This window comes from Rousettus aegyptiacus, unplaced genomic scaffold (assembly GCF_014176215.1).
Source record: "Rousettus aegyptiacus isolate mRouAeg1 unplaced genomic scaffold, mRouAeg1.p scaffold_m13_p_1, whole genome shotgun sequence".
NCBI classification, from domain to species: Eukaryota; Metazoa; Chordata; class Mammalia; order Chiroptera; family Pteropodidae; genus Rousettus; species Rousettus aegyptiacus.
The window spans coordinates 26422600-26433767 of record NW_023416284.1 but is presented as its reverse complement, the minus strand read 5'-3'; the positions used below and the strand labels follow the sequence as shown (position 1 = coordinate 26433767).

The 11168-nt window shown below is 42.1% G+C and overlaps 1 protein-coding gene across 3 annotated transcripts in view; it reads left to right on the top strand.

The window, feature by feature from the left end:
* The first annotated feature begins 4953 nt into the window (after positions 1 to 4953).
* Positions 4954 to 11168, top strand: part of SCMH1 (Scm polycomb group protein homolog 1) — a 140580-nt gene continuing 134365 nt past the window's right edge. Inside the window, exon 1 of one of the 3 annotated variants that reach the window (XM_036232603.1) lies at positions 4954 to 5069. The gene's annotated coding sequence lies outside the window, so the exon portion shown is untranslated. The remainder of the gene's footprint in view (positions 5070 to 11168) is intronic. The other 2 variants (XM_036232600.1, XM_016140010.2) reach the window with 2 other exon arrangements.

Sequence of the window (11168 nt, the reverse complement as noted above, 5' to 3'; positions counted from 1 at the left end):
TGCCTCTTGGTTTTCTGTCCCTACCTCATTATACTTTCTCTATACAATGCCCCATTCCCATAATATTCTCTCCTCCACCTCCAACTTTCCTACCATTCAAGGTCTACTTAAAATATCATCTTCTCTATCAGGCCCTTCCTGAATCTCTTCCAAACAAAACATCTTGACTCTATTTCCCTTGTGGTACTTAAAACTATCTGTCTTGTATTATAATACCTTTCCTCATGAGCTTTTTTGAGGGGAAGTGCTCTGTCATTGGTGTCTCTCCTAAGGGTCTCACACTGGGAATACTCAATAACTGACCAGATGGCCAGTTCCCCAGTAAACACATGGGCTAAGAACAAAGTAGTCGGAGGGAGAGTCTAAAAGAATCTGCCCTTTGGCTATTATTTAAGGAGAACTAGAGTTGCTCTGTCATCCTTTGGTTATTCAGCTTCATCCTTTGGTTATTCAGCATCATCCTCCATCGTCCTCAGGCATGTGTTTTGGCGGTATTAACTCATCTCTAGCTCTAGCAGTGGATTCTGTTTTTCCATCCTCCTAATTGTTTCTAGGAGGTTCAGGGTTCCTGGTGAATCAGATCAGAAAATTTCCAAGCATTCTTCTGATCCCAGACTTAGTATACAGATGAAGCCTGGCCAAACTGCCCACTTAATGATCTTAGGCAGCCTTGGAACAGGACAAAAGGACAAAAACAAAAAGGTGTGAAAGGGAAAACATCCAGATTAAAGATTGGTTAAGGGCTCCTATGTGTTTCAAACCCCCCCTTACCACCACCCCCACTCTCTTTAAGTACCAGAAGCCATTTTTGCCTTTTCCTTAAAACTTCCCTTGAGGTCACTGTCTACCCATCAGCATGGTATTATAAAATACTGGTCCCTTGGCTATCAGCCCTAGAATAATTGCTCTTTCTTATAGTCCCTTATGGAGGGTTCTGACAGGTTTACTCCTTAATGTAATAAGGTAATACATAAAACAGCAGACCTGGGATTTTCTAGCATCTTTATTTAAAAAAAAAATTACATTCTAACTGATTTGTCTATTTTTTTTTTCCTTCTCCATTGCCTCTGTACTTCTTGGCTTCCTCTCATTTGTGACCCTTTCCAAGGGTCTGATCATAGTACAAACCCACTCTCCATCTGCCTCTTGGTTTTTAAACCCCTTTCATCTCCTTTTTTAAAATTCAAACATTAGCAATTAATGAAATCTATGATGTGCTGGTCCCTGGGATACTAAGCTAAATCAAAGTGAAGAACTATCCTCAAGGAAACTACAGTGTAACCTAAGATACTACAGTGTGATATATTTCATACAGAAGTATTTACCAAGTGATAGCACAGAGGAGGGAACAATGAATTCTTCCTGAGAAATGTCAGAGAAGTTTCGAGCTGAATCTAAAAAGCAGCAAAGTTCCGAAAGACAATATGTACACTTTTGAGTTTTTCAGCAAATATGTAGGAACATCTCCATATGAAGCCTTGTCTGAGACATTGGAGCTGCAGATGTGAACGTTTCCAAATTTTAAGAAACTTTCAACATGTAAAAGGAGTTTTAAAATGTATCTAGTCCTAATAATGACAAAAGAAGGCATTCTGTGCCATGTAGGAAGTTACAGAACAAACTGCCACGGGAGTTCATGGAGAAATGTTTAAAAGAACATTTCTCTCTAGGTGTAGTAGGCAGAATTCTAAAATGGCCCTCAAGATTCCTAGCCACTAGTGTACACATCCTACATAATCCCTGGACAGTGACTATCATGAATTTTACTCCTGTGATTAGTTTGTTATACGGCACAGTTCCCCTTATGTAGGGAGATTATCTAGGTGCACCTGACCTAATTATAAGTGTTTTAAAAGCTAAGAGTTTTCTCTGACTGGTTGAAAGGGATATTTGGGAGATTCAAAGTGAGTGGAATTTGATGAGAGAGGTTCTCTGTAGTTGAGATGGAGAGGGTAATTCCATGCACATCTTTATACTTTTACTACATATGTACATGTATCCCTAAACAACATTGGCATTGTTTTATTTTAAAACTTTATATGTAGAATAATACTGCTGCTTATCCTTTTTTTTTGTTCAATGCATTTCTAAGATATTTCCATGTTAGCTCTAGATAAGGGGCTGGCAAATTTTTCCATAAATGACCCTGGAGTAAATATTGTAGGCTTTGCAGGTCATAAGGCTCATTGTAACACAAAAGCAGCCATAGAAAGCCTGTCTAGGTTCCAATTAACCTTTACGGTCATGCACCCCATAACAACGTTTCAGTCAACAATAAACTGAATATACAACAGTGGTCAGAAGATTATAATGAAAATAAAAAAATGTCTACCACCTAGTGATATTGTAGCTGTTGAAATGTCATAGTGCAACACATTACTCACATGTTTGTGATGATGCTGATGTAAACAAACGTACTGTGCTGCCAGTTGTATAAAAGTATAGCACATACAATTATGTATAATACATCGTACTTGATAATGACAATAAACAATTATGTTACTGGTTTATGTATTTACTATACTATTCTTTTATCATTATTTTAAAATGAACTTTATACTTATAAAAAAAGTTTGCTGTGAAACAATATGTGCCATGTTACACCATCAGCAGCCTCATACATCTCCCACTTACCCCGTCTTCATTGCATCATTTTTTGTGTGTGCTTCTTTTAATTTTGTGTTGTTTTCAAGATTAATATATTTTCATCTGCTCTGGATACTGTCTTTTAATATGAAAAGAACAGATTCTCAGCACTCTAGGAGAACTCAAAAGCTGCTTTCTAGACAGCAGAGGTGTTGTTACAATTGTATTCCCTCTCAATGACTGAAGAGCCCTAGAAGTTTGTGAAGGATCCCCTGGGCTGGGTGTCCTTGGAGGACCTCTGCCAGGATTCCCATGCCCACACATGCTATCATTGGTAACCTCTTCCTTTTCTCTCATCTGCCTCCTTGACTGCTTTTCAGAAAATGGGCAATAAGAGGTAACAGAGTGCTGGGGTCAGAGAGAGCAGCAGCATCCACAGCAAACAGAACAAAATCTTCACTACACAAAATTGGAAATAAAGGAATAAAACACTCACCTTAGTGCTTACCTGTCAGGTGGTGAGGCAATACCAAATTAGAAATAAAAAGACCAGAGTCATCTGGGTCATTATCTACCTGGAATGCCTGTGCCTTGTGAACTCACCTCTCAAGGCCTGATTTGGATCTTGAAATCTCTTTCTGAAATGGAGGTCTTAAGAAAGGCACTCCCCTACTTAAAACTTCGATAGCTTATACCCAATAACAGGCATTCAGAAACTTTTTGGTCTCAGGACCCCTTTCCACTCTTAAAAATTATTGAGGACCCCAAAGAGTTTGTTTTTTTTTTAAATGTGCACTTGGTTACTTCTATCAATATTTATCATATTAGAAATTAGAACTTAGAAATTTCTAAAATTGTATTATTTCATTTAAAATTTACAATAAATCCATTACATGTAACAAATGCATTTTAATGAAAATACATTTTCTAAAATAAAATATTAATGAGAAGAGAGGTGTCTCACATTTGCACAAATCTCTTTAACACCTGTCTTAAAAGAAGAGAGCTGGATCCTAAAATCTGTTTTTGCATTTAACCTGTTGAAATATCATGCCCTATATTCTATGGAAAATATCACTACATGCTAGAGAATGAGAATGAAAAAAAGCAAATAACGTTTAACATTGGTATAAAACTCATTTTGAGCTCACTAGACCCTGAAAGGAACTCAGAAACACCCAGGACAATATGAAAACCATTGGCCTACAAAATAAATTCTAAGCTAGATGTAGAAGACATTCAATGTTGTTATGGGCAAACAAGGACCTCCTTCCATGTCCTGGCTTCCTTTCCCTAACTTGAGCATCATCATCACTATACCTTATGTCTCCCGTACTCCTGCCACACCAGTCACACCAGCCAGCCATACGGTATCACTCACGTCTTCATCCCTTTACACACCTCCTTTTCTCTGCCTGAAATCACTTTTCCCTTGTACACTCTTTCAAGAGCTAAGTTGCATGTGTTTAACTCTGGGTTGACTCTTTTGACCCATCCTAAGAGAACTGACCACTCCCGGCAGGCAGAATATAGGCTCTGAAGTCAGTCATTTACCTTGGACAAGTAGCTTCACCTCCCTGAGCTTGTTTCCTCAGTGCTAAAATAGGAATAATTGGGGGTGGAGGTGGGGTTAACCAAGAGTGTAGCAAAGAGTGCTCACTGGCACTGAAAGAATGACGCTGTGTACAGGGCCTTACACCTAGGGTTCCATGCGTCCCTGTTAAATGCGTGAACCGATGAAGGACCTTGAGAGCTTATACTTACTAAGCAATTACTTACTAGATCTTCGCACTGTTCCGTGGGCTTTACAAGCATTAATTTATTTTATCCTCACACCATCCGTCTGGATTAAGTGCTGTCACGATAGAGATGAGGACCCTGGGGTAGAGATGGGTCATTTGTCACACGGCTGGTCATGAGCAGGGTGGGGATTCGAGCCCCGGGAGCGCCCGCTCTTCGCCAGAGGCAGCGCCACGCGTCAGTCGGCCTTCGGGCCGAGACCTGACAGCTCGTGGGTCCGCCACATCCCTCATGGGCCCACGCGCGGCCTCGGAGCCGGTGACGCGCGGCGGCGGGATTCGAACCCGAGTGTCTGACCTCTCCGCAAGCCTCGGTTTACCCATCCGCGAGACGCGTTGGAAGGCAAGAGGCGGTTGGAGCTGGCGAGGCCGTGCCGCTCGACGGCGTCCCCGCCCCCTGCCCCCGCGCGCGGGCCCAACGGCCGAGGCGCACGCCACCTCGCGGCGGGGGGGCGGGGCCGGGGAGCCATCGCCCCGCCCCCGCCCCCCGCCCCGCGCCTCAGCCGCCGCGGCAGCCGCCTCGGTCGAGCCCCCCGCGGCCCGCCGCCCGCCCGCGGCCGTCAGGAGCCGCCCCCCGGAGCCTCCCTCACCCGCCCCCCTCGCGCGTCCTCTCTTGCTCCCTGCGCAGCGGAAACATGGCGGCGGGAAAGGAGTGAGTCGCCCCGCGCCGCCCCGCGCCCGCAGGTAAGCGCCTCGCAGCCGCCTCCGCTAGCTGGGGCAGCCCGTGGCCCGCGGGGCCTGGGCCACCAGGGTCCGCCCCGGGCGAGGAGGCGGCGGCGGGACCTGCCCGCCCGCTGTCCCCGCCCCTCCGGGCCCGCTAGCTGGCCGTTCGGGAAGGTCGGCCTGTCGGTGGTCCGACCGCGGCCGCGGCCCTTCCGCGCCCTGTCAGCCCGGCCCGGAGCCCCGGCGGCAGGTTCTGCATCCGCGGCCGGGCCGCCTGGGCCCAGTGTCCGGTTGGCAGCCCTGACGGCTAGGAGCTCTCCAAGGGACCCTGCGCGGGGAACCTAAGGACAGAGGGACCTTTGGTGGTTCGGCATCGGGGGCGGTCCGTGCAGGAGCAGTGCTGTCCAGGCCGGCGGGGCTGGGGTCAGCCAGGGAGGGCCGGCTTTGGGACGAAGACCAGGAGTCTGAGTGGCTGTCAGTCTGCGCGCGGGTCTGTCAAGAGCCTGGAGATGCTGGAGGGTCCTCGCTCGCTGGGTCCCGGTTTGGGGCAGGCGAACACCGAAGTCGGCTGGCAGCAGGGCCCAACGGAAGGCTGGGGGTGCGAAGAGCTCGGAGCTGTCAGCTGCGATCCCCCAGGCTAGCTCCGGCAGCGAGAGCTGCGCAGGGACAACTCGCGTGTGCCTCCGGAAACGGGCGGGGAGAGCAGGTTTCAAACTTCAGAACTGGGGTTAGGGTGGGGTAGCCGCTGGGCACCCAGGTGAGCAAGCTGCCTAGAGGGCTGGACACGTGGGCACAACTGTGGGCCAGCCCCCAGAGGAATGAAAAAGAATTTCTAGGAGATGGCTGAACCCAAGAACATCTCTTGACTGGAAGGGAATTTAAAAGTCATCTAGGGTACCCTTCTCTATCCCGTGTCAAAGTAGCTTTGAAAATCCCAGATTCTCCCATAATAATTTGACCTACCCGCTTGAACACCTCCTGCAGTGATAGGAAATTAATTTCTTCCCAAAGAAACCCATTCTGTTCCTGGACAGCTTTGGTTTTTATAAATACTTTTGGTTGAAAGAGGAGGGAACAATGAATTCTTCCTGAGAAATGTCAGAGAAGTTTCGAGCTGAATCTAAAAAGCAGCAAAGTTCCGAAAGACAATATGTACATTTTTGAGTTTTTCAGCAAATATGTAGGAATATCTCCATATGAAGCCTTGTCTGAGGCATTGGAGCTGCAGATGTGAACGTTTCCAAATTTTAAGAAACTTTCAACATGTAAAAGGAGTTTTAAAATGTATCTAGTCCTAATAATGACAAAAGAAGGCATTCTGTGCCATGTAGGAAGTTACAGAACAAACTGCCACGGGAGTTCATGGAGAAATGTTTAAAAGAACATTTCTCTCTAGGTGTAGTAGGCAGAATTCTAAAATGGCCTTCCATTCTTCCTACTTTTTTCCTTATAGACAGAAACCCTTTTAAGGTATCTGAAGAAAGTAATGTCCCTGAAGTCGCGTCCTTTCCTTACTCCAGTTCCTTCACTCAATTCTCATGTGTTGTGGTTCTCTGATCCCTTTTCTGAATAAGCTGTCCTTTCCCCATATTCCCCTCAAAGGAGAGCTTCTTGATGTGAGGAGACAAAACCTATTCTCTCCAAGAAGCTCCTTGGTCACAAGAATTGACCTGCTTAAATAAAAAGTACTCAATTCCCTTGCTCCTTTCTGTGCTGTTTTGAATTTTTTTAAAAATCTAGTACTGTTGTGACAAACTAAAAGACTCTATTTTGTAGAAATTTGGGGGTTTTCTCTCATTGTTTAAATATCTATAAACTTATCAAATGAGCTTATATATATTAAAATGTTGCAATGCACCATACTAATAGACAAGTTTATTAATTTTACTCTGAAAAAGGATTGAGAGCCAGTTTGGTGCCAAACTGCAATTTAATATTTAGTTGGAAAGGGAAATGCTTTATTACATTGAACTCTATGCTCTGACTGCAGGCAGAAGGCCTAAAATTACTATGAAAAAGAACATTTTTTGTTATTGTTGCTCACTTACCAGCATTATTTCTTATTTGCTTTTTCACTGCTGAGCCTTGGTATGTGGGGTTAAGTTTTTTAAGAGTCTTTTACCAATGTCCTAAACCCCTGCCTAAGCAACCCTGCTGGTTAGTAATTTTTTAAGCTCAGCAGAGCTGTAATGGCCTTGTAGGTAAAATGCCAACTCTTGTACCTGGGACCCTGTTCAAATTCTAAGCAAAGTGTACTATTTTTATAGCATAGACAAGCACATAACAGCAGTCAAAATTGGTTCTCTCTTTGTGCTTATGTCTTCATTGTTTAAGTTTTTCAGTGGTTTTGAAGTTTGTAACATACATGTCAAATTTTGATTTCTGGTATGTTTGCAAATGTTGTTGCCCTTTTATGTAAGTTGGATAAAAATTTGTATAACACCATTCTATACAAAACGGTATAGACCCAGGAAAGTCTCTGGTTCCTTTTCTTAATAAATAGTAGGTAATCCTAAAAGCTCTGTGAGAAAAAAACTGGTGTGAATATCCTACAGAAAATTAAGTTCAGCGTGTTCTAAACTTTACATTTATGTATCTACTGTGTTAGGCACTGTGCTATGTTCTGAGTTTAGCTGGGTATACCAAGATGAATAAGATACATTTCTAATCTTTGTGCAGCTGGTAAATTAGATGCTAAAATAGGTCATCTCAGAGTAAAAGGTAAGAGCTGTGCCCCAAGGTGAGGGTGTTTAAACTAGCCTAGGACTTGAGGGAAGGCTTTGAGAACAAATGACACCAGACCCAAATCTTAAGTGGTAAATAGGAGTAAGTCAGGTAAAGATGAGTAAAAAGTGTGCTTCAAACAGGAAAAAAAAAAACAAAACACCTTGAGGAAAGGCATCAATGTGAGAAAAAGAATGGCTTGCATAGAGAATCACAAGCAGTTTGAGACTGCTAAGAATATAACAATAAAGATGTAATAGGTAAATTGTGAGGCTGGAAATACACGAAGAGGCCATAGGCGGACCTTGTATGCATAAGTATCTTGAAATTAATTCAGTGAACGATTCTTTTTTTAAATCACTGAAAGGATTTTATCGGACATGGTTGAATAACATTTTTAAAGTGTGGTCATAGGGATAAGGAGAAAGGAATGAAGTCTTATGATTGATTGGCTATGAATATAAGAGGGTGAGGAGTCCAGCGTGATGCTCAGGTTTTTGATTTGGGTGACTAGGGGCATAGTGGTGACATTAAAACAGAAAACACTGGATAATAAGTTCAGTTTTGGACTTGAAGATTTTGTGATTTCCTGAGTTAGATCAATGAGCAAATATGAAAGTAAACTAGAAAGAAAAAGGAGGTTATGGTCAGAAAGTGGAAAAATGAAGTTAATTGACGTGGAGCTGTTCTAAGTGACAGCTAGTTCACTGTGTGTGGGTGGCTGAAGTATAGCAGGGGTGAAAGTCAGTGAAGCTGAGTATGACAAGGAACTATGAGGCTTTTGTACTGAATGAGTCTTCTGTGTGGATAGTGAAGTGATTTAGGATGCTAGAATGCAGGCAAGAGAGGACAATTGTGATCCAGGTGCAGTGAATATAGGGGATTACCTAGGAGGGTGGTAGATGATAGATGAGAAGGGTAGAGAGTAATACAGCCAGATGGTATAGACCTCAAAGGAGGGGTTTTAAAATGCAAGAGTAGGAAATAATGTTTTTTTACTTTTCCTTCCTGAAAGCAGGTGACTGAACTCTTCATCTTTATTCAGGATTCATATTAATCATTCTGTTTGCTCTGAAGAGTCTCTTCTTAGTCTCTGAAAATAGGAGGGCAGATACCCTATATCAAATCCTCTCTGTTAATACTTAATAACGGGCAGTGGAAGTTTTTTTCCTGATGATTAGTGGGTGGATAAGAAACAATCAGATCTTTCTAGGCTCCATTGCTTACTGGCCTTAGGACTGTAAGCAAATTGTTTAACTTGTGTGACTTTTAATGTCCTTATCGGTAAAAAATAAATTCCTACTTCATAGGGTGTCACAATTACATGAAATTGTGTGTGTGTGTGTGTGTGTGTGTGTGTGTGTTAAATCACTAGAAAAGCAATTGGCACTTCATAGACGCAAAGTAATTGTTAGTTCTCGTCCAACTACCGTTAAGGGACTTCAGCTCTGCTGGCAGAAATGAAATTTTTTCATGCTTCACTTGAATTATACAGCAATAAGTGCTGTAAATGCAAAGTGATATAGGAATTCATAGGAGGGAGCCATCATTCTCAACATTTGGAAACAGGGTTAAGTGTCACACTCAAGATGAATTTCATTTAGGCCTTAGAGAATAAATTTCAATAGATTAAATAATTTAGGTGTAGATACAAAGTGAGGAAAGTATAAGATATGTTTGTTAATAATTAGTAGTTGCCACAGGTTTGAGTATTGTGTTTGTGTAAGCCAGTAGTTTGAGATGTGGCTAGAGAGATAGGCTGGATCCATAGTATTAAAGACCTGAAAACTGTGGAGTTTAGACTTAATACTCAAGTGGTATAGATTTTACATCCTCTCTCCCTACCTCAGCTTCCTATGTGTAGAATTTATAAGCATTAATTCAGAAACTTTGAATTTGTGTTTAAAGTAAACCAAGGAAGAATTTCACAATGGAAAATAAGTTCTTCTGTAGGCCACATATAGGATAAGTGCTAAAAAAAAGATAAGTGCTAAATTTTATTCCATAGTTGTAGTTTAATCTTTGCAATAACCTTGTTTAGTAGATATAGTCTTAGTGGAGTTAAGAAATATACAAGATCTCACTGATAGAAAGTGACTTAAAGATGCCCTGATTTCAAATTGTCTTTTTTGTACTACCATACTGATTTAGATTTGAAAAGCCTGGGTTCCTCAGTGTCCCTAAATATTAATTATATAACCCAGGGTGGTCACTTTGCCTCGCTGATCCTCAGTTCCCTCATTTATAAAATGAGAGATGGTATAGGTATAAGGCTTAATTAACTAAGAGTATGTAAAAGCACTTTACATAATGTCAGTTTTACATGCTAGGTACTCAGATGTTGGCCCCCAACCCCCAAATTTTTAAATGCTAGAATTCAACCAAATCATTGCCAAGGCCTTAGTGTTAACTCCCTAACCACCAGAGAATTGCTAGAACTAATTATTTGATAACCTATGGCCATATAAACCCAGCAGATCTTATATTTTCTTTGTCCCAAACCCTCTAATCATCTGTCTTCTTCCGTACTGTTACTCCTGTGCTGGTATAGCTTCCACTTCCTCTCCCCCAACCTTCTTTGTTTGTTCCCTCTCAAACCTTTCTACTTATTCTCTGAAACTCCAATTTCTTATACTGTTAACCATTTTACTGGATTATTTTTTTGTGTATTCAGGCCTTAAATGGAAGACAGAGTCTCTCCTGATTCATGGAGAGCAATATCACTTGGGTGCAGCTCATTCTCCCACACCACTGTTATATCAAAGAAGAGAGAGAAGAATGACTGTATTTTTATTGTACTGTTATTTTTAGACCATTATCTCTCCATCTTAAAATCCTGTGCTCTCTGGCATAGGGGCTTTACCACTCTTGTCTTCTTATATTCTTATACATAGATCTTTTCTCTCATTTAGGACCTAGCACATACAATCCTTTTCAACTCAATTTCTGCCCTCATCTTGAGTAACTTCAGTATTCAGATGGATGATTGTTTCTCTGGCATGTTGGCCTCTTCAACTCAGGTGATCATTTTTTTAGCTAATCGACTCCCGTAATCATATAGTCATATATCGTCATAGTCTTGTTACTACCCAGAAATGGCCCACCTCTGAAATTATAAATGAAGACATGCAGCTTTGTTCAAAATTTCTTCTTCTACCCGACCTTTGACTATCTCCACTAAACATGTTCTTTAACCTCATCAAGGCCTATCTTTACTTCCTTCTCTATCAGCTTAATTTTCATAGTTAAGAAATATACAAGATCTCACTGATAGAAAGTGACTTAAGGATGCCCTAATTTCAAATTATTTCACTCACTCTTTTGCCATTATCCTCCATTCCTTTGCTCCATTGGCGTTCTGTCCCTGTCTGGGTAAAATTCCAAACTCCTCTCTTA